Genomic DNA, 21899 nt, shown 5'->3' with positions numbered 1-21899 from the left:
ATCAGTTGTTCGTCTGCTGTTACTGATGTCACCACCTGGCGGGCGCTGCTGTAGGAGCTCGGGACCCATCGGTGGGGAAGGAGGCAGGAATCTCTGCCCTCCTAAGAATGCACGTTCTAGAAACGGGAGGCAGATAGTGAACGTTGTAAGTCATGTGGAACGTTGGCATGTCTAGTAGTTTCCTGGGACTACCATAACAGATGACCACCATCCAGGGGCCTTAATACGACCGAAATTTATAGTCTCACAGTTGCAGAGGCCAGAAGTCCGAGGTTAAGGTGTTGGCAGGGTCGCCCCTCCTGGAGAATCTGTTCCGGGCCCCCCTTCCAGCTCCTGGCTGCCACTGGTGGCGCTCGGTGTGCTGCTTCATTGCTCCCAGTTCTGCCTCCGCGTGTCTCAGCATCCAGAGCTCCCCTCCGCTCCCTATACAGACACCAGCCGCTGCCATTAGGGCCTGCCTGACGCTGGGATGCTTGCATCTTAAGATCTACAGCTAATGGGACACTGGGGTGGCTCAGCGGTTTAGCACTGCCTTCAGCCCAGGGCGTGATCCTGGAGTCCTGGGATCAAGTCCCACGTCAGGCTCCCTGCATGGAGCCTGCTTCTCCCTCTGCCTGTGTCTCTGCCTCTCTCTCTCTGTGTCTCTTATGAATAAATAAATAAAATCTTTAAAAAAAAGATCCATAGCTGATGACATCGGCATAGGCCCTCTTTCCAAATTGGGTCACACTCTGGCTGGACTTAGGTTTTGGGGAGATGCCGTTCAAGTCACCAGAGCAAGTGATGCTGGCTGTGGGAGTGCACGGGCCATGTGCTGACGACGTGGTTCTTCAGGGGCAAAGCTCCATCTAGAAATGCTGCCAGGGTTCAGAGAAGGAGGAAGTAAGTGTTTGGAGAGGCAGCCTGGCCTCTCTCCGCTCTCCCCTTCCCAGCGGGGCTGGCCTCCCGGGAAGCGGGGGAACCTGCGTACTGTGAAGCCCAGCAGTACCCATCCTGCCTGTCCCCCGAGTCCCTTCTGGTGGTCTGTTCTCTGTATTTATGGGCCTGTTTCTGCTTTTTGTTTGCGTGTGTGCTTTGCTTCATAGATTCCACATATGAGTGAGCTCACACGGTGTTTATCTTTCTTGGCCTGACTTACCTCCCTTGGCATAACCGCTCTCTAGATCCATCCGTGTCACAGATGGTAAGGTCTCATCCTTTTTGATGACTGTGTGATACTCCATTTTACGTATATACATATCGACCACATTGTCTTCACCCGGTCACCTGTGGATGGACGCTTGGGCTGCTTCCACAACTCGGCCATTGTGAAAGCTGCTACAAACATAAGCTGCACGTATCTTTTCAAGTTAGTGTTTTGGTTTTCTTTGGGCAGATACTTAGCGGTAGAGTTACTGGATCTGATGGTATTTCTATTTTTAAATGTTTGAGAAGGCCCCATATGGATTTCCTCCCTTATTCACTCTTCACTGAACCCTGGGCCTCCTGCCGTGTTTGTGGAGTGAAAGGATGCCGTTAGTCATCGTGCGAGGTCCTGGAGATCCTGGATGAATGGGATGCGTTTCTGCCCCCAAGAAGATTGCTGTCTCCTGGAGGAGACACACATGCTGCAGCCTATGCTTTGGGGGCTCAGCGGAAAGGCTCTTGGACTGGGTCTTGAAGGATGCATACGAGTTTTCTGGGGAGAAAGAGGTGGACAGAGAAAAAGCCATGGGGATAAGAAAGGGCATGGCTTTTTAAGAGGGTGAGAGAGGTCAGCTGGGGTGTGGGAGGTAAGGCTGGGTGGTCAGGGCCCTGGAAACAGCGGTCCCGTGTGCCCCACGGGGGAGAGGCAGCCAGACCTTCCTAGGGAGCTGACCATGGCCGTCATGTGCTGAAGGATGGACTGGTGTCCATTTGGGAACCTGCTGCCAGAGGTGGGACAGAGAGGGTGAAGCTCTGGACACGAGTGGGAGCAGGAGAGACAGAAGCGTCGAGGTTTCCAAATTGAGGTAAAATGCACATGACATGAACCACCCATCGTTTCAAAGTTTACAGTTCAGTGGCGTTTAGTGCATTCACGGTGTTCACGGTGCAGCTAGCACCTCCACTTGGTTCCAGAAGACGTTTGTCATCCCACCGTGGGGCCCTGTGTCCATCAGCAGCCACTCCTCGTCCCCTCCCCTGAGCTGGCAAATGTAGTCCACTCTGTGTCTGTGGATTTACCTATTCTGGACATTTCACGTAAATGGGCCAAACCTGCCTTTTGGAGCATGATGTGGTGCGTGTCAGCACCCCTTTTCTCTGCGTGACTGAGCGGTTCAGGTGGTCCCCGACTTTGGACGGTCCGACGTGACAAGTTTCCGACTTTGTGATGGTGTAAAAATGTTACCCATTCAGTAGAAACCTCCTCTGGATTTTGAGTGTGTATCTTTTCCGGGCTGGTGATGATACGGGGTCCGATCCTCTCACGTTGCTGGGCAGCGAGCGTAGCCCCTGGTGAGCCAGCAATCAGCGTGGTCAGCCACCGATACAGGGACAGCCATCCTGTCCCCAAACAGCCACTGCTTGTCACGTTCTCTACAGTATTCAGTAAATGACAGATGGTCAACACTGTGTCGTGAGATGGGCTTCGTGCAAGATGATTCTGCCCAAGTGTAGGCTAACGTGAGTGTCCTGGTCATATGGAAGCCAGGCTTGGCTAAGCTACGACTGTAGGTCAGGTGCATTAAATGCACTTTTGACTTAGGATATTTTAAATTTGGGATGGGGTTCGCAGGGCATCAGCCCGTGTTAAGTTGAGGAAGACCCATGCTCCCTTGTACGAACTGACCGCGTTCTGTTTGCCCATTTGCATGTTGACGGACTGTTGGCTGCTGTGAAGTGTCATGTTTCTTAGGGCAAATTCCAGCACTCAAAGCATGTTTGTTGAATGAGGAAATAGAACTATGCCCCCAGATCCCATAATCCTCACCTGTAAGTCCCCACTCCACCCCCAGAATCTTGACGTCCCGCCTCCAAGGCACAGGTGTCCCAGGACCTGCTGTGTGTTCAGGGGTCTCATTGGCAGACCTTAGGGCTATGCCCATCATCAGGGGTAGTCCAGAAATCTCCAGGGTCTGTGGAATGAGGAACAGACCCACCCCTTACCCAGTGTTCCCCTGCCCAGAGCCCCACCTGCTCCTTGGAGCCCTTCCTCTTAGGCGGGGCACCACCGTGCCATCGACCCCTCTGAGCTCTGACTCCCCCGGGGTCCCCAGGACACCTGGTTCCCTGAGAGACACTGAGTCTGGCTTTAGAGGCGGGTGGAGGGCAGGGTCCTCACCACCCAGCATGGATGATCCCTTTCCAGCTGCCCCTGCATCCCACTTGCCTCAGACAAAGTAGGGAGGAATACCAGTTGTCTCCACTTCCACAGCCAGCCTCTGAACCCCGGAGCCCTGCACCCTGTCCCTGTGAGCCTCATGAGTGAATTGAGCATGTAGGAGAGGCCCTGAGGTCCTGAAACCTGGGTGCAGGCCATGGAGGCATCGAGGAGAGGGGTCTGGGGTCTGCAGAGACCATGCAGGTAGGAGGCGGGGGAGGGGCAGGGGTCCCCTCTGGGGGAAAAGGGCAGGCAGGGCCCTGGGGAGTGTGGTGTCCCCGGGAATCCATGACCCTCACCTCCCGGTGAATCCTCTGTGCATTCAGGCATCAGCCTGGGTGGCCACACCGTCTCCTCACCTCCAGACCCTCTTGGTGCCATCCCATTGGGCATCAGGCCGCCCCCCATCAGAAATCATGATTTGTGCACTAGGGCATTGCTGGTGTCCACCCTCTGGACTCGGCTGCCTGAGGACAGGGCCCCGCCACCCTCGTGCGCGGTGACTTTGTTCGGCACACCGTTTTTGGGAGAGACCCCGGCTGAGTTCCCTGCTGCCTCGTGCTGCTGCTGTCCTGGGGCCACAGATGCTCTGACTCTCCCCGGATACAGAGGCCTGGAGGGCGTTGCAGTGGGGGTGCAGGGACCAGAGGGGGCTGCTCCCCAGGGTGAGGAGGGGGAAGTGTTGAGACAGCCCTAGAAGCATGTTGGAAGGGGTTGGCAGTCATGTGCCCCGGCTGGACGATTCTGTGATCTCTGGAAGTTGGCGACGTTTGTAGCGATGAGAAGGGCCGTCCCCCTGGCTCACGAGCTGTATGAGGACCCCGCCTCCCCCCGCCCCCCGCCGGACAGTCCCACCGGAGAGGGCGTCTGCATGCCAAAGGGGCACATGTCACCGTGCAGGCCGACTGTCAGGCCCCGTCCTGCCACCACCAGTGGTCTCTCTCCACTGTCTGAGGCCCTCGTGCCTCATCCCCCCATCCACTCCGAACTCATAACGGGGGCCCAGCAGGTGCCAGGCACGGAGCTGGAGGCAGCATACGGGGAGCCAGCAGCGAGTGTGGACGGTGTCCTGGCAGGGTGAACATCTGGCAGGGAAGGTGGCTGGAAACAGGTAGGTCTGTCCGCGTCCTATAGGTCTACACGCCTACCTGTGTCATTGGCACCTGTATCCGCTGTCACAGCCGTATCTAGATCATGTGCACCTGTACCTTCATGTGCGCCCCTAGCATACCATCGAGAGAATCCGTGTCATCCGATGTCTGTAACTACACAGGCCTATGATACACGCAGGTAACCACCAGCTGTTGTAGGGGTCCTAAAGAGTAGGGAGGGGGAGGACATCTAAGATGGAGGAGGGTGGCCGGGGGCCCAGTGGGGTGGGCTGGGAGGGTGCTAAGGGTAGTTCAGGTGGTAGGACCAGTCTGTGCGGACTTTGTAGGTGAGGAGCTAGTACTGGGGGGGCGAGGTGTGCGCGGCCCGGACCGTGAAGGGCCGAGGGGATGCAGGCGAGGGTCTGGGTCTGGGAAGGGCAGGGGGTCTCAGTGGAGGCCATTCATCACGGGGCAGTGGCTCTCACCAGGAGAGGGGCTTCTTGCAAACGTATCAGAATGTCTTTTGCTCCATTTCTGGATGAGGACTCCTGTCTATAAAATCCTGGCATCTCCGAAAGTGACTGATTAACATCTTAAAAGTACTGGAAGGAACAGGGTCAGAGGCAGAGGGACCGGTTAGGGACATCGGAGTGTCCAGGTGGGAGTCTGGGCTTGAGTGACAGCCGGTTCTCACCCCCGTGGGCGAGGGTGTCGTGCCCGGGGCCACCGCCCAGCAGTGCCCAGGGCAGCCCTGCCACAACAGTGACCCGGCCCCAAATGTCCACAGAGCCGCAGATGAGAACCCTTCGCGGGGGAGGAGAAATGGGCTCACGGGTGGGAGAATGGACCGAGCTGGGGTCAGGGGACGGAGAGAGTGGAGCAGGGAGGCGACCGGCTGAATAGGAAGGCCACTGGGAGAGGAGCAGTTCTGGGGAGAAAACAGAATTTGGGTTGGGACATGTTAAGCGGAGGGTGCCCGAGAGAGGCAGATGTCCACAGAAAACTGGGTTCATGGGGGTGAAACTCAGGAGAGGTGGGCTGGTGGCGAGCCTCCAGGAGTGTCAGCTGTATGCGTGTGATGGCGTGTGCACGAGTGTGACCGTGCATGTGAACAGGTGCACGGCTGAAGGTGAGTGTGAGCTGCTGTGGGGGAGGCTGCGTCCCACGCTGGGCATCAGATGAGACCCTGTTCCAGTCCAGTCAGGATGCTACTGTGGCTGCTTTTGGGTGGGTGTCGGGGGCTGTGGCATGGGGTGTCACCTGCTGATAGGCTGCGTGACCCTGGATAGATCGCTTACCCTCTCTGGGCCTCTCATCCCTGGTCCTGGTCCCTTATGCTTTGTGTGCTAATGCACAGGGTCAGACTATTCTGGAATCCTCCCTTGGGCTTCCTTCCAGGGGCACTTCCCGCTGTGGGGACGGCCAGGGGTCTGCGGGGCTGGGGGTCCTGTGGGCAGGAAGGGAAGGCAGTGCTCTCCGAGGAGGTGAGGGAGCTGCCCCAGGCCGGAGGCAGAACACACCCTCTCCCGTGCTCACTCAGCTGCCTTCTGGGGCTGTGCTGGGAGAAGGGTCTGGAGGTGGGAGGGGTAGGGGGTCGGGAGAATGAGGCGCCCAAGCTCTGAGGGAGTTGGTGTCACCTCTTGGGGGTGGGCTGACCTCCTGAGAACAAGGGTCAGAGGGTCAGAGGGTGCCCGGAAGCCTAGGGGTGTGAGGGGGCAGCTGAGCGATGCCCTCCTGGTTGGCTGGCACTGAGAGGGTGTTTCTGCACTAGATGTCTCCCCCAGGAGCAGGGCGCCCCCTCCCCAGGGCACAGAGCCTGCTGTCCACTCGGGGCCTCCAAGGTGGTGGACCCGGGCCCCTGGGGCAGAGTCGGGCCCCTGGTCCCCGACCTCCATGAGCCACCGTTGGAGGCCCTCACCACACTGCTCCCCTTCCTCTGAAGCTGCTGTTTGTTCCGGGCACTGGGGGAGAAGGCACAGTGGCTCTGTAACAGGGAGGGGAGGTCTCAGCATCCCCCCACCCCCCCACCCCACCCTGGCGCGGGGCAGCCCAGGGCCTGGAGGGTCAGCGGCTGGGGCTGTGCCTTCAGGGAGCGAGGCTCTGGGGCCTTGCTGTTGAAGGGGCACAGACTGCCCACACACGTCTGCACACGTCCTCGCATGTCTGCACACGTCAGCACACACCTGCACACATCTGCGCACGTCAGCACATGCCTGCACATGTCAGCACATGTGTGCACGTATCAGCTCAGGTCAACACGCATCTGCACACATCCACACGTTAGCACATGCACACACATGTCTGCACACACCAGCACGTGTTAGCACACATCTGCACATGTCAGTACAGATATGCGTATGTCTGCACACATCTACACGTTAGCACATGCACACACATGTCTGCACACACCTGCATGTCTGCACATGTCCATATGCACATCAGCACACATCTGTAGACATCCATGCACACTGGCCAACTGCACACTCCGTCACGCATCTACACATGTCCACAAACATCTACACACATCTGCTCTACACGTTACCACGTGAAAGCACACATCCACACATGCCTGCCAAGCCTGCACACATTCACACACAGCCTGCACACGTCCTGACACTTCTGCACCCTGTGCACACTTCCTCGCAGCGCCCTAGGGTCCCACCTCCTGTCCGTGACCTCAGCACGGCGTGCAGGCTCCCCAGCGTCATGGGCAGAGTGGGAAGCCTCCCGGCTCTCCGTCCTCACCCCTGCCTCCCGCCAGCTTCCCTTAGGCTATCCTCAGAGGGGCGGGGGCGCACCCTGTCCCCAGACGCCCCCAGGGTGAGGGGAAGGGTCCTGCTGAGATGTAAACCCTGCTCCTTCCCACTGGCCACGTGGTCCCCTGTCCCAAAGGAGGCAGAGCGCGCCGCCTCAGGGCGCTCCAGAAGCGGCTTGTTCTCTGACCCGGCGGCGTGTGGCCAGCAGGGCCCGGGGCCACCGCCAGTCTTTCCTGAGCTGGAGCCCCGCATGGCCATAGCTTTTCACCCTAACCATGTGGAACCGCTGCTCTGACCATGCTGGGGACGTTGCAGAAACTCACTCAGCCCCTGGGGAGGCCCCGTTATCACCCCACTTCACCGACCCAGAGGGTAGAGCGCCTTGCTCAAAGCTGCACCATCCCAGCAGCTGGGATGCCCGGCACTGCGAGGGAAGCACCCAGGGCGCTGCTCCAGCCCATCCCAGCCCGTCCCAGCGGCCGTCTGTCCTTCAGAGCCCCCTCCCCGCCCCCCCCAAGTGCCCGGGTACCACAGCGGCCCTGGCCTCCCATGCTCCCTTCCACCCCGACCGCCCCGTTCCCCTTCCGTGGAGCGTGGGCCTGCCCGGCACTGCTAGTGACCCCTCTGCGCCCAGTCGTGGTACCCGAAATGTTCCATCCCCACTTCTTGGGATGTGCTCCCTCAGATCCCTGCAAGCCCTGCTGTCCTATTTCCACCCAAAACCCGGCATTTGCCTGGTCCCATCTCCGTGCTTCTGCTCAGCCTCCTTCTCTGGGATGCTTCAACCACACGGCTTCTGGCCACCCTCCAGCTCAGCCCAGCCCAGTGCCCTGTCCCCCGACCCAGAAGCCACCCCCATATACACAGGACACAAGGCCCTCTTAGCTCTGTGGGACTGACAGTGGGCGCCACAGGTGACCTGTGCTGGTGACATGGGCCCTACTGGATGGGAGGGGCATCGGGGCACAGAGGAAGGTGGCCCGGCTAAGTAGCGCCATTTGGGAGGCACTGTAGCAGGTTTATGTATGAACACGTGCTACCGTGTCATCCCCGTGACAGTCACACGATGCAGATCCCACTCCTGCCACAGATTTCAGGCAGCGGAAAGGAAGGCCTGGGGTCAAACGGCTTGCCCAGGGGCTCACGGTCCGTGAGCGGCGGAGCAAGGACGTGAACGCGGGTTCACCAAGGAGGCCTCCTGAGCCAAGTGTAACTGCCTGCGGTGGTCCACAGGGTCCTCGTTACAGGATCATCCGTCCCCAACCCCCCCCACCCCCCCCACCCCCCGCTTTCAATCCGAGGGTATCTCAGCAAGTGGTCAAGGTGAGAAGTTCGTCTCCCGGGAGGATTTGAACACACTGTGCCAGCTTCCTCCCCCACACCCAGATGACGAGGTTTCTGCGTTGCTGGCGTGCTTGTCTCCTGGTCTCCCAGCACAGCGAAGGCCACAGCCTCTTCCCAGCCTGTCTCTGCCTGCGATTGTTACCCACGCCGACAGTCCCTGGCTCCAGGCTGACTGTAATGGCTGAGCAGAATAAATTAGCATAAAACAGTTAAAACCCAATTTCCTAATACCTTTTTCCTCTCATTTACTACCCAGGTGTTTAGATTCAATTTCTTGCAAATGACACCTGAACATCATTACGGCCTCTAATAATTGTGCATTTCAATAGCACGCGGTCCTAATGATGCCGGGCAGGCAGCTGGAAGGGTCTAGCCTGTCTGTGGGTGGAAACTTCTAGGGGGGAACATGGCTTTGGTTTCAATTGGGGGGGGGCTCGTACTGGGGATGGGGGGAGCACCCTTGGAGGAGGACAATGCTGCCCCAGCTTCTAGCTGAAAGCCGCCAGCCCTCAGGAGACCCGGTTGGTGCTTTTCTGAAAGTAGATTTCACTTCTCAAATTTGTTTCTTGGGCAAGGGTTTGCTATTTCCGCCTCTTAGGATCTATCTTTTTGGCAACGGGCATTGAGACTAGTCTGGAGCCGTTTCCCTGGTGGGTCTCCCGCGCCCTGTGGCCTTCTGCTGCCTTACCAGTGCAGCGCCTGGGGCATGGCCATAGATTCGGGTGGACTTGCAGTTCCTCTTGGAGCTTTGGGGTGACCCGTTTCCCCGGACTTACCACCCAGGGTCCACATCCCAGGTGTGCTCCCGTGGACGCCTCTGCGTTGGCAGCTTGGGACTGCCTCTCCCTGCTCGTAGGGAGGTGCTCCTATGTCCCTCTCATCCTGTTCTAGGTGCCGGCAGCCATCTCGGCCTCCTTCCCAGCATCTGCACATGCTGGTGGGCTTTCGACCCTTCACACCTGTGCTCATGAGCAGAGTGATCTGCACACGCGCCTTCTGCACTATAGTGAGGCGCACAACAGAAACGTCCAGCATGGGGTTCTCTTCCTCTGTTCTCCTGCAGGCCTACTACTTGCATTTGGGGTTGGTGTTCCACTAGGCGTACATCTTCCCCCCTAGTGGGAAATGAGATAGCTGTGATTAGCCTAATGAGTGATTAATTAACAGGCAGGCTGGCTGGATCCCGGGGAGGTGCTGACCCTGCCGAAGAGTGGCAGGCGTGGAGCGGCCCACTGTGGCTTCAGCGGGTTGAGCCCACCCCTGCCCAGCCGCACGGGGCTGCCACCGAGCGCAGGTGTGGGGCTGCGTGTGTACCTGCGGGCACAGGCCGGCAGGGGTCTGGGGCTGCTGCCCACCCAGCATCCGGAAGGGGTGTCCACCAAGGGAGATGCTCTGTAGAGTCCACGCTGGCGAGTCCACATCCAGAGAGAGTGTGTGTTTTTTTGCGTATGCATGTTTCCAATAAGTACATAGGAATATTCACTCATAATTGAATGATGAAAATGATCTTAATTGGCAATTATGCAAAATTTTGAGATATCTCTGGGTGGAAAAGGTCGGAGGCTTCGGAATGCTTTTTGTTTCCTAAATTGGGCTGGAGTGACTGGGGTGGGGTCGCCGAGGGCTTGGGAAATTCTTGTTGACTTCCTATGGCTGGCCAGGGAGGAATCCACCCCAGGGTGGTGGGCTCTGGGGAGGAGCCTCGTGGGTGGGAGGAGGGAGCCGGGTGGTGAGTGACGGGTCCCCACTGCCTGCCCAGGGAGGTGTTCTCTTCTGCTCCTACTGTAATGAAATGTTAATTTTCTTCATGGAAGCCAAAGGAAGCACTGCGCCAGAAACAGATTGGGGGCCCCCTCCCCTGCCTCTCAGCCCAGGACCAGCATGGGGAGATCTTGTTTGCACGCCCCCCCTCACTGGGAAGGCTGGGAGAGGAGCCTGGGCTTCTGAGTAACACCCCTGCCCCCACTGTCCAGCAAGGCAGCCTCAACCTGGTGGCTGAGGCAGGCAGACACGAGAGGGACCAACGTGGGAATGTGGCTGCCAGCACCCAGTGCTTCCATCGGAGCCAGCCCACTGCCCGAGCGCCATCAGGTCTTCTCTCCTGTCTCAGGGCCTCCATGGGGGGCGTCTTGGTGGCAGAGGCTGCTGACCAGGTGGGGAATGGTGGGCTTGGTAAGACCAGGGTCACGCACTGACCCTGCCCCGGGGTCAGCTTTATGTAGAAGCACTTTCCCTAATCCTTGAATATGTCTGGACAAGTGTCCTGGGGCTACATGGAGTTTCACCGCTCTGGAGGCTAGAAGTCTAAAATTCAAGGAGCCTGAAGGTCTGCGGGAGGTCTTCCTGCCTCTTAGGTTCTGGAGGCTGAGGCCATGTCCCTCCATCTCTGCCTCTGTTGTCATGTGACCTTCTCTGTATGTCTTTCTCTTCTGTTTCTTCTGAAGATGCTGGTCATTGAGGCCACGGTCTAAAAGTCCAGCGGCAGCACTTGGACTTACCCTTCAGGGGACATAATTCAACCCATTGCAATATCCAGAGGCTTCAGTTTAGGTTCCTCTGTCCCAGCTGTGTACCTACCCCTTGCACCCCTGCCCTTCTAGCCGCACCTGATCCATGATGGGGCTCATTCTGGGTGTGCCAAGCAATGCTTGGATGGGCAGCACCACCCAGAACAAGAGAAGCCCTCCGACTGCTTCCCCACTGCCTGCAAGAAAATCCTCCAAGTCAGAGGTGGGGGAGCCAGGGTGGTGGCCCTGCCAGGTTTGAGGCATCTGCTCCTGCGTTGAGCCCTCCCCCCACTCGCTTGGGTAACTTCTGTAGGTCCTTCTGTACAGTGGGGATATGCATCAGCACCTGCCCTGCCCCGTGGATGGAAGGAGGGACAGTGCCACCATCACCTCTGCACTTCCACCTGCAAACACAGCCGCCTGTGGAGCGGGGGTTAGTGTGTGAGATGTTTGTGCAGCAGGGTGGCAGGAGGAGGCTGCAAGTATAATTTCCCTGTGGCTTGGAGCTCCAGCCCTGAAATTTGCTCGAGGACCTCTCTGAAGTTGACTGAGGCCAGAGCTACATCCACTTGCAGCAGCTCAGATTAGACCATCCACAGCTCCCCGAAAGCAGGTACTAAATGTAAACCAGGTTTAAGTGTTTACTGCTAACAAGTTCATGCTCTTATTGCACACTGAGGAGGCAGTGATTGCACATCCAAGCTGGTTTTGAGATAATGTCAAGGTGGAAGGGAGGTGTCTGAAGGGGAGGCCACAGTGACCTGGACCTCACAAGGGGAGCTTTGGCTTTGGGTCCTGGGGCCGTGGTGACATGTGTGGGACCCTGGCGTGTGACAACACCGTTCCTCCCCTCAGCCCCCACGACTCCTGATCAGGGAGCTGCTACTCTGCTGCCTGGAAAGGAAACAGAGTAAACTCCTGTTATTTATCATGCCGGGCCCCTGTCCTGGGCTTGAAGCAGGGAGAGAAGCCTCTGGAACTTTCTGGAAGTATGGAATTCTGTGTGCTGCAAGTAGTGGGATAGATGAGGGTGTGCTGACCTGGCCCTGCAGGCTCCTGATGGGGTGAGAGTGCTCTCTCCTCGGCTGGCCAAGTGGTTGAGGCATTCAGGGGCTCATGGGAGCTGTCACCTCTTGGGACTTCCCTCCAAGGGCAGGGTTTCTAAAACTGAGCCCTAGTGATGGTTGGAGCAGAGAGCTCTTAGTGTGGAGGCTGTCCTGTCATTGGAGGATGTTCAGCAGCATCCCTGGCCTCTGCCTCCTGGAGGCCAGCCCCATCTCCCATCCTGACTACTTGAAATGTCCCCCGGAGGCAGAGCTGTTCTGGAATGCACTGCATGAGGATAGTATTTAGGCTTCCTGCCCAGGACTTTGCTGAGACCTGGATTGTGGGTCCATTAAGGCAGGATGGGCTGCGCTGGGGATCATTCTGTGGGGGCCCCGAGATGATGCCCATGGGGAGGGGAATCCTGGGGTGGGAGGGTGTAGGGAAGGGTGGTCCCAACAGGCGGGCTGTTGGTGATGTTGAGCTCTAGGAACCACCCTGCATGGGCCGTGTGCTGGGGAAGCAGAGGCAGCCCTCCCAGGCCTGCGGCAGAGGTTGGGGGGTCGGTTAGCAGAGAAATGAGTCTGTGCCCCACGGGCACCTATCTGAAGGCCAAGCCCATCCATCCTGAAGCTGCTTCCATTTAGAAAACACACTTTGGATCCTTTGCTGCAGGGTCCTGAGGTTTGTTCGGCTTTCCCTCTGGACACTGGGACCTCTGTACAAGAAAACGTACTCCCTGATGGACCCGAGACCGGTGGAAACGCATCCACACAAAACAGCCTGTGAGCTAATGTTCACGGCAGCATCACAGTGTCCATGGATGATGAACAGATAAAATGTGGCCTGTCCATGCAACGGAATAGTATTCAGCCCTCAAAAGGAGCGAAGCTCTGACACACGCCGCAACACAGAGGAACCCTGACAACACTATGCTCAGTGAAAGAGGCCAGGCACGAAAGGCCAAGCACAGTAGGATTCCATCGTAGGAACTGTCCAGAGAGGCAGATCCAGAGACAGAGCAAATGGGTGGCTGCCAGCGGCTGGCAGGGACGGGGAGTGGGGAGTGATTATGAATGAGTGCAGAATTTCTTTTGTGGTGACAAAAATGTTCTTTGTATATATAGTTTAGATATTCTTCAGAATCTGTAGATACTGTTTGGTTTGGGGGCAAATACAAGCTCATAAAATACAAACCCAGACCCAAGGCTTGTGAAGAGCAGTCTGGGCCGGGCTCTAAAGGAGGAAGACAGGTCACATCAGGACACAGCGGGGAGTCCCGGGTGGCCTGGGTGCCTGTGGGGAGGCAGGCAGGGGGCTGGGCACAGAGGGCTTTGGCTGTGCCGCGGAGGGCAGACGGTGCATGTGGGGCCAGTGCTGACCAGGACACCGCCGGGGGCCGTGCTCAGCTCGTCGGCTCTGTGGGTGTCGATTCTTGTCACAAGGGAGGTGAGTTCAGAGCTGGTGACACATGCCTGTCCATCCTCTGGCCTTGTGGAGCTCAGCCAGCATCCCGTGAAGAGGTCTGAACCAGACAGGGATGGCTCAGCGTGTGATGATGACTCACAAGCGGTGGGGGAGGTGGCAGGTGGGTGTGTCCTGGCTCGTCCCAACCCTGGTCCCCCTGCGAGGGCACAGAAAGCCATCAGCCCCTGGGGTCAGCCTGAGCTCCTCCAGGCAGGCCGGGGATGGGCCTGGTGTGCAGCCCGCTGCTCCTCCTCCCCATGTCCCGTCTGTCTCCAGGGCGGTGATGTGCCCCCCTGGCTCCATGGGTGAGACCATAGGGCAGGTGGCTGAATGCACAACCCCCCAGCCCGAACTCCACCACCTGGCCCCAGGCTCCTCCTCCAGAGCAGAGCAGAATAAGAGCCTCCTGAGTCTCAGAGGGAAGCAGTGAGGGCCAGTGGTTAGCATCTGTGAAGCCTCACACCCCTGTGGGCCAGTAGCAGGTGAGTTCCGTGGACAAGGCCATCATCCTGGGGGTCCTACAGCCTGCGGAGGCTGGGCCTGCCCTTGTGGCCATCGCCTGGGCAGGTCACCCCACGGCCTGGCCTCGCTTTGCCCTGGGCCTCCCTTCCCTTGAGCTCAGCACAACGGAGGCCACATCCAGGGAGCTGGATGTATGCATGGGGGGGAGGTGTCCGTGGGCAATGGGGAAGAGGCTGTGGTCAGACATACAGAGCGGGGACATGCACCTATGCCTGACAGTGATGTTTTCTGGCACAAATGGGTCTATTCTGGGAGAGCAAAGCATTGCATCCTAAGAAGCAAAAAGGCTGCACAGAACCAGGCAGGTCCGCGGACCAAAGCAGAGGAGGCTCTTTTATAGAGGAGAGGGCTCTTGGGTCTTGGAGGGCCGTTGTAAACAGAAAGTCCATTGGGAGACACCAGGAATTGGATGTATGGGGGCTTCTCATTGGCTGGGCTGTGCCGGTCTCTCATTGGCTGCACTGTTGCTGGGGCAGGAGGAAACCTTCCCTCCTCTCTGGCTGTCCACATGCAAGATGCTGTGTCTCTCCTCTTGGGGGTGCGTTCAACTCCCAGTGATAGGGAGTGAGCTCCCCTGCCACCTGACTCATTCTAGCTGGTGTCCCTTTATTAATTTTCACAGTGAGTGTGATGTGTGAGCATGAGCGAGTATGGAGAAGCATGTTTGGCAAGTGCACACACACACACACACACACACACACACACATCCAGCTTTCGCCTAGCTGCAGAGCCCCAAAGCAGGGGTCCAGCCCAGGGGCTTGTTGGGTCAGCACAGACCGGAGGGTGGTGGCAGAGACCATGGAGAAAGTGGGTGTGGTGGGGTTAGGTGCTCCCCCTGCCCTAGTCTCTGGTGCCCTCCAGAGGGTGTGTGCCCAGGCCTGTGGCCTCTGAGGGGCTGATGGAGACCCTGTAACACCAGGCTGCCTACCCCATCCCTGCTTTAGGAGCTCCAGGGGCTGCCAGGACGAGAGCTCTTTGGGCCACATGAGTGAGCTCTTCCCTTGTGGCCACAAGCCAGCGAGTGGGGCCCTGCGAGTCCTGCTTCTTACTTAGGAAGCAAACCCTTCAGGTCCTGACACCACCACTGCTGCATGGCTGTCCTCCCTTGCCCACTGTCACTTGTGTCTGGTTCCCATTCCCCCTCATCAGCCAGCTTGCTCTTCATTGGTTCTATCTTGACTTCCCTCTGAGGTCCAAAGGCCCTGCCTTTGGTTTTGTGCTTTAAATCTTCATTTTGCTATGAAATATTAAAAACAGCAGCCAGTGCCATTTGGAGTACTTACCAGATGCTTCTCACTGTCAAACACTATCTTGGGCATCTGCCCTCCTCTTCTCCCCTTCTCCCTCTCCCTATACCTCCCCTTCCCTCTGCCATCCCCCTGCCCTCCCTCTCCTCCCCTGTCCTCTCTCTGAGCCCAGAGCAGGAGGAAAGGGGGGTTTCCTGCAGCTGTTGCTGAAAGGGGTGAGGGTGAGGGTCTTCCCCACCATCCCCTCCCAACCCCAAGTCTCAGTGGTGCCAGCTGATGGGGGAGTGGGTGGGCGTGGCTCTCAAAGGCACTGGTTCCACCCCATGTCCCCTCAGGGAACAGCATCTTGTCTTCACTTGACAGCCTCCCCAAGAAACCTGTGGCTGGAGCCCCAAGTAAGTGGTTCCCACGGATGCGCTGAGGGGCAGATCGGGGGGGGGAGGGTGGGTCTGCTCTGGCTGTGGCCCAGGATTTCAGTGGCCACTGGCCAAAGTGGGACCCAGGTTCCTGACCTCTTGGTCTTTGCTTCACCAGCGCCATTTGCTTGTATCAGTGTGAATCTCCGGGTCCCCGTATCGCCGAGCAGCTTCTGTGAGCTGCGTGCCCGGTGAGAGGCGGAATGGGATGGCGCGTGGCCCTGGCGGGCCGGCTCGGGGCTGCTGTGTGTCTGTACCCACCCTCAGGCCTTCTGCTCCCACCTGGTGGTTCCTGGGGCTGCTGTAGGAAATCACAAAGGACAGAAGCTTACTCTCCCCCAGTCCTAGAGGCCCGACTTCCACTTGGCTCCTTCTGGAGGCTCCCAGGGAGAGTGCACTTCTGTCCTGGGCTTGGGCCCCAGCTCCTGGTGGCTGCCAGTGGTCTGTGCTGTGTAGACACGTCACTTCCATCCCTGCATCAGCCTTCACAGCCTTCTGCGTGTGTCCATGTCTCCTGTATGTCTCTTAGGAGGCGTGCTCATTGGATTTCGCCCCCCACCCCCTAATGCAGGAGATTGCATTTGCATCCTTATTTTAATTACATAGGCAAGGAGCATTTTTCCAAATAAGGTCACATTCTGGGTTTCCAGTGGACATGAACTTTGGGGGGATGGTGTCCGACCACTACAGACTGGGAGTCCCCAAGACGACACCCAAGACGGCCAGGCTCTGGCCTGAGGCAGGTGCTCTGTCTGAAGCCCCGCTCAGCCTTCCCCATGCTCTGCTCCTGTGGGTGTGGCTCTGCCTCCCACACCTACAGCTTTTGCCCAGATGCTGTCTCTCCCTCCACAGCCCTTCTTGTCATCCTGGTGTCTCTGGGGCGTGTGACCTGCCGAGAAGCTGCACCTGGGCTGCAGCCAGCTGTGGGGACATTCCAAGCCTGTGCCCCAGCTGCAAACCACCGTGGATGCCTTGAATCAGTCTCAGCTCCCCTTGCAGGGGCTGGCACCCTTATTGTGGGTGGTGGGAGAGTAGGAGGCTTCCAGGGAGAAAACACTTGGCTGGAGGAAGGTGGTGGATGGAAGCAGGGGTCTGGACACTGAGAGCAGAGGACAGAGGTCTGGGTGAAGAGGCCCAAGCAGCAGCTGAGCTGGGGAAGGCAGAGCAGTGGGGCAGAGGCCAGCCACCTGGCCACGCTGCATCAACAGAAGGTGGGTGGGGGATGTGATGTGGTCCAGGGATCAAACGTGAGTCCGCTGCAGATTCCTTGGTGAAAAGTGATGTCCACTAGGGAAGGCCAGTAACAATAGTCTGAGGATGGAGCTGCTCTGATGGAAGTCAGTGGACCTCCCCACCGACCCCGGAGAGCCCCAGCAGAAAGATCCAGGTGTGACAGATGGGGCCACCGCTGGCAGGGAGGTGAGGCAGGAAGTAGGGTCTGCCCAGGCCTGTGTGCCCTGAGCAAGGCCCCACCTCGCAGGTCCCTCATTTATGAGATGGAGACCATGTGGCTCCTGCCCTTCCAGAGTTTCAAGGGACAGGAAATGGGACACAAAGAAGGTACCACTTGTGCAAATGCTCGGGAAAGATTGGAAATGCCCGGCAGTGCGAGGCTTACCCTCAGCTCACTGGTATTCCTACAGACGGGTGCCGGTAGCTCGTGATCACAGGTAAACAGCATGCATTGCTCCAGCCGTAAATTAGGGCAGAGCTTTAGCTTCCTTCGGTGATTCTGGCAACTCTGCTGGAGAGCCCCCCAGGGGGCCTGGCTGTGGCTGGTGGGTGGCGTTGCCAGGTACTCAGGAGAGCCTCCATCTGGGGTGTGTGAGGTGCAGGCTCCTCACGGTCTAACGGGGACGTGCTCCCCTGGCCCCTAAGCCTTTCCCTTTGTCCTCCTTCGCTGCTGCTCCAGCTTTCCGTCCTCACGTATGCGCCTTTGCCCACTCCTGGATGCTCCACCTTACTCATGTCAGACTCAAGGTCACTGGAGACTGAAGAGCTGGGTTGGGTTGGAAGCAGAGCTCAGGCTCAGTGTGTCCCTCCTCGCTGGCCAGGCAGGCACACACGTGCATGAGGAGGATATGTGTGTACATACCTGCACATGCATGCTCACCCACGTGTGTTTGTGCACATGCACATACGTGCGTGCACTCGTGTGTGCATGTAGCGTGCTGAGAGCATTGTGGCTGTGTAGGTGTGTGCTCACATGTGTGTGTTTGTTCACATGTGTGCACCGCGCGTTTGCGTGTACTTGTTGTGTACAGAGGGGAGAGAGCCCAGACCTCCCGGACAGCTCCAGGAACCCCGGGCCGACCCCTGCCAGGAACCATTGTTGCCACTGCCCGTTGGATGGAGCCCTTGGGGGAAGTTACTGGACATCTGGGCAAAGCAGAGCAGAAATGAAATAACTGCCAGATTTGCAGCATGTTACCTGTTTTTATTAAAAATCAATGACACAATAGAGCGATTCCACTCTATCTTACTTAAACAATATCCACTGCATGGGAGCTGGGAGGGGGAGGGGGCCGTGGGACGGGGAGGGGGGGGCCCCGCTGGGGGAGGCCTCCGGCTCTGGGAGCTGCTCTGCTTCCAGCCGCGCTCCCCCTCCATAAAATAACCAGCTCATCTCGGCCCCATCAGAGCCGGGATTTACTGCCGGGCCCGCGATTGCCTGCCACACGCCTCTCTCGGTTTTATTCCTGCTATTTATCATGCCGGGCCCTGCCTCAGCGCCAGAGGGACAGTTAATCAAGGCAGACTTTCTACCTTGTCATCCGGGATTCTGCTGGCAGAAAATGTGAACCATAAAATTAAAATCACGGGAAGTCTGGAATTTGCAAGGAAGCCGGTGGTTTGGGAGGAGAAGAAGAAAGAGATTTCCCCAGCTCCCTGCCCCGCGTCTGGACAAACCGAAACACTGAGCTGCGGGGACGCCCGGCCCGCGTTCACTCCCCCTGCAGGCGAGCTCCCCAGGCAGGGCCTCGCAACCCTCACCCCACCCCTCGCCTTCCATCCCCCGCCGCCACCCTGCTCGTGCCCCCGGATATCCCTCCCTTCTGGAGGAAATACAGGTGAGCGTCCTGGCTGGACGAGAGTCAGGAGGTGAGCACCCTGGGGATTAGTGACGATGTCTGACCCGGAGTCTGGAGGGAGACGGCGCAGGTCCCACTGTAAGAGCAGCCTCCGCTGGCACCCGGGTGGCCTCCAGGCCAGTCTGCCAGCCCCCATCCGGCCACCCGCCCCTCTGGTCCTGGGCCAGGCCGGGGGGGGGGGGGGTAGGGAGGGCCCCAGAGAGGAGAGGAGAGGAGCCCAGTTCTGTGTAGCCTGGCCGTGCTGCGGTGTGGGGCAAAATTTCCAGCTGTTTCCAGAGATCCCAGAGAACCAGATTAGCATTTTGAGCTGGAGAAAGCAGAGCACCTCTGCTCCGTGAGGCAAGAGCCGTACACAGGGGGCCTTGGCTCATCATTTAATCTTGGCGAGCAGGGGAAGTGGATTGCTTCCAGATCTTTCTAGACCTTTCTATGAAAAACGGGGCAGATTTTATTCCCACTTTAATTTTATCATGTGGAGGAGCTGGCTGGGCCTGGGGAAGGGGGAAGAGGGAGATAGAACACATAAAACCCCATGCTCGCGGGCTGGCTGGGCCTGTAGGGTAGACCAGTGTCAGGGGCCAGCATCGTGGGAGCTCCACGGACACTCACCCCGCCCAGCAGCACAGATTTTACTTTTAAATGTAAAGTCCCTTCTGCTTTCTGTGAGCCCAGTTGGCGTTGGGGTGTGTGTGTGCATGCATGTGTGTGGGCACGCATGTGTGTCCCCAGGTCTGCTCATTGCAGAGGGATGGGCATGGCAGGCGTTAGAACAGATCCCGAAAGGGCAAGGCAGTCAGGCCAAATGCCTTCTGAGGACCCTCTGTGCCGGGAGACGAGGGGCTTCAGAGGGCGCCGCCCAGGGCCTGCCTGCGGTGGGCATGTCTGGGGAGCCCTGTGTTTGGGAATGGGGTCTCCTGATTCTGGGCTGCCTGGGAGGCTCCCTGGCACCGGCCCTTTGTGCCCCCAGGGCCTGGTGTCGGGGGGGGGGGCTGCGTGATGGAGGGCAAAAGAGGTTCCCGGCTTCAGTTCAGAGGTGCCCTGGGCTTTCCCGCTCTGGTGCTGCCTCCCTGCACTCATTATTTATTTAATCATCTCTTTATGATTCTGGAGGAGCCAAGAGAGAAAAGGGAATGGGAAGGGGGGGAGCCGGGCAGAGCCACCCTGTCGTCCCCCTTCACCCCTGATGGAACCTTGAATGAACAATACTCGTGTGAGCAGCTGTCTGTCAAGGCCGTCTGTGTCTGAGGTCTTAGGAACCAGCAAGGTCACAGCAGGCCCCAGGTCAGCCGGAGTTGGGGGGTGGGGGGCGATGCAGGGAATCCAGGGTGTGGCTGGGGTCGGGGGCTGGAGGGCTGAAGCCACAGGTAACACAGGCACAGACGTGAAATCCCACCTTAGTTTAGACTGTGCTGTTTGGGGCCCCCTAATTCTAACCGAGTTGGTCTCCGGGGCGGAAGAGGCTGGATCCAGCAAGGATCCCCTTCTGCCCCTGCACCCGCCGCCCCCCAGGAGGCAAGAGCACCCCCAGGGCCCTGGGTGGGAGCGGGGGTGCAGCCGGAGTCGGCGTGCTTCGGCTTCATGGTGGCCTGCTGGCTCTCAGTCTGTGCAGAGGTGGGCTGGGGAGTCCACCCTGGGGACCGAGACCTCTGCCATGTGCCTGCTCCAAGCTGCGTTCTTCCTCTGCATCCCCCGCCTGCGTCAGTGACCCCGGCCCTGCGTCACGTGTCCCCCTGGCCACGTGGAGATGGACTTCGAGGGTGCCGGCTGCCACCAGGCCTCAGTCTCTGCCGGGCACCTCCCTGACCCCACTCTTCTTCAGCCACACACACGTGTGCCCACGCACACGCACATGCACTTCTCAGGATATCCCCTCCCCCTGGTCTGTCACGTAAGAGGACTGGCTACTGCTCGGCCTTCAGGTGGGTGTTCGCAGATCTGTCTTCCCTGCAGTGTTGCGTGCCCCCCTGCCCTGTCCCTCCCATGGCACTGCCCCAAGGCACTGCCCCCCAAGGCACTGCCCCCCTCACAGCACTGTCCCCCCCTCAGCACTGACCCCCCACGGCACTGCCCCTCCAAGGCACTGTCCCCACAGCACTGCCCCCCACGGCATTGCCCCCCTGACAGCACTGCCCCTCACAGCACTGCCCCCATGACACTGCCCCCCAAGGCACTGCCCCCATGGCACTGCCCCCCCAGCACTGCCCCTCACAGCACTGCCCCTCACAGCACTGCCCCCCATGGCACTGCCCCCCAAGGCACTGCCCCCCAGCACTGCCCCCCCACGGTACAGCCCCCCCAGCACTGCCCACCCACCCCCAGCACCCCCAGCATTGCCCCATGCATCTCTGCAGTGCTGGCACGTGGCAGCTGCCCATCAGCTGCCTGCTGGGTGAGTGGTTGCCAGCGTCTCTAGAAGGATCCGTCTGCTGAGTGCACCCACCCAGCATGGGGAGTCCCATGTGGGTCCTGGTTGTGCATTATTCAGGCTGCCGGGGAGGGCGCAGGGAGGGGGAGATGGCCTGGGGAAAGCATGGCTGTCACCTGTGTGCTCCCGAGACCCTGAGACATCCCCCCGTGACGCTGCCTTGGATTTGGAATGCATTATGTGATTTAGCTGTTGTTATAGATTTACCTTCCTAATTATGTTTGGCTTAGAACAATGTTAAAATTGTTTTGCATTCCCTGGGTACACAGAGCCCGGGCGTGGGAGGAGGTGGCAGGGTGGCACGGGGAGATACTCACGGTGTAGAGGCTGTCGGGGGTAAGCCGCATGCCGGTGTGAAGAATGGTCTGTGCAGAGAGGACCTGCCGACGAACAGGCATGAGCTCATGCGATTGCTGACACGCAGCCGAGCGGGCAGGCACCTGGGAGCAGGTGTGGAGGGCCCCGGGGCCTGAGCCCTGATCATTTGACTCATTTAACCCCACAGCCCCCCTGCCGAGGTGAGGGTACAGTGAGGCCCAGTGAGGCCAGGGGAGCCACTGGCACGAGGTCCCAACGCTGACATGTGGCCAAGCCAGGCTTGAATCCCTTGTGTTTGGCCGTCTCTGGCCAGGTGGAGGCTTTGCA

General features: G+C 58.7%; 1 protein-coding gene across 8 annotated transcripts in view; it reads left to right on the top strand.

Moving 5' to 3' along the window:
* The window catches only part of RBFOX3 (RNA binding fox-1 homolog 3), a 447258-nt gene that overhangs the window by 152577 nt on the left and 272782 nt on the right, over positions 1-21899 (top strand). The gene's annotated exons all lie outside the window — the stretch shown is intronic.

The sequence above is a fragment of the Canis aureus genome, chromosome 16 (assembly GCF_053574225.1).
Source record: "Canis aureus isolate CA01 chromosome 16, VMU_Caureus_v.1.0, whole genome shotgun sequence".
NCBI lineage: Eukaryota > Metazoa > Chordata > Mammalia > Carnivora > Canidae > Canis > Canis aureus.
The sequence above is the reverse complement of the archived record's forward strand: the minus strand, read 5'-3'. Positions and strand labels throughout refer to the sequence as shown.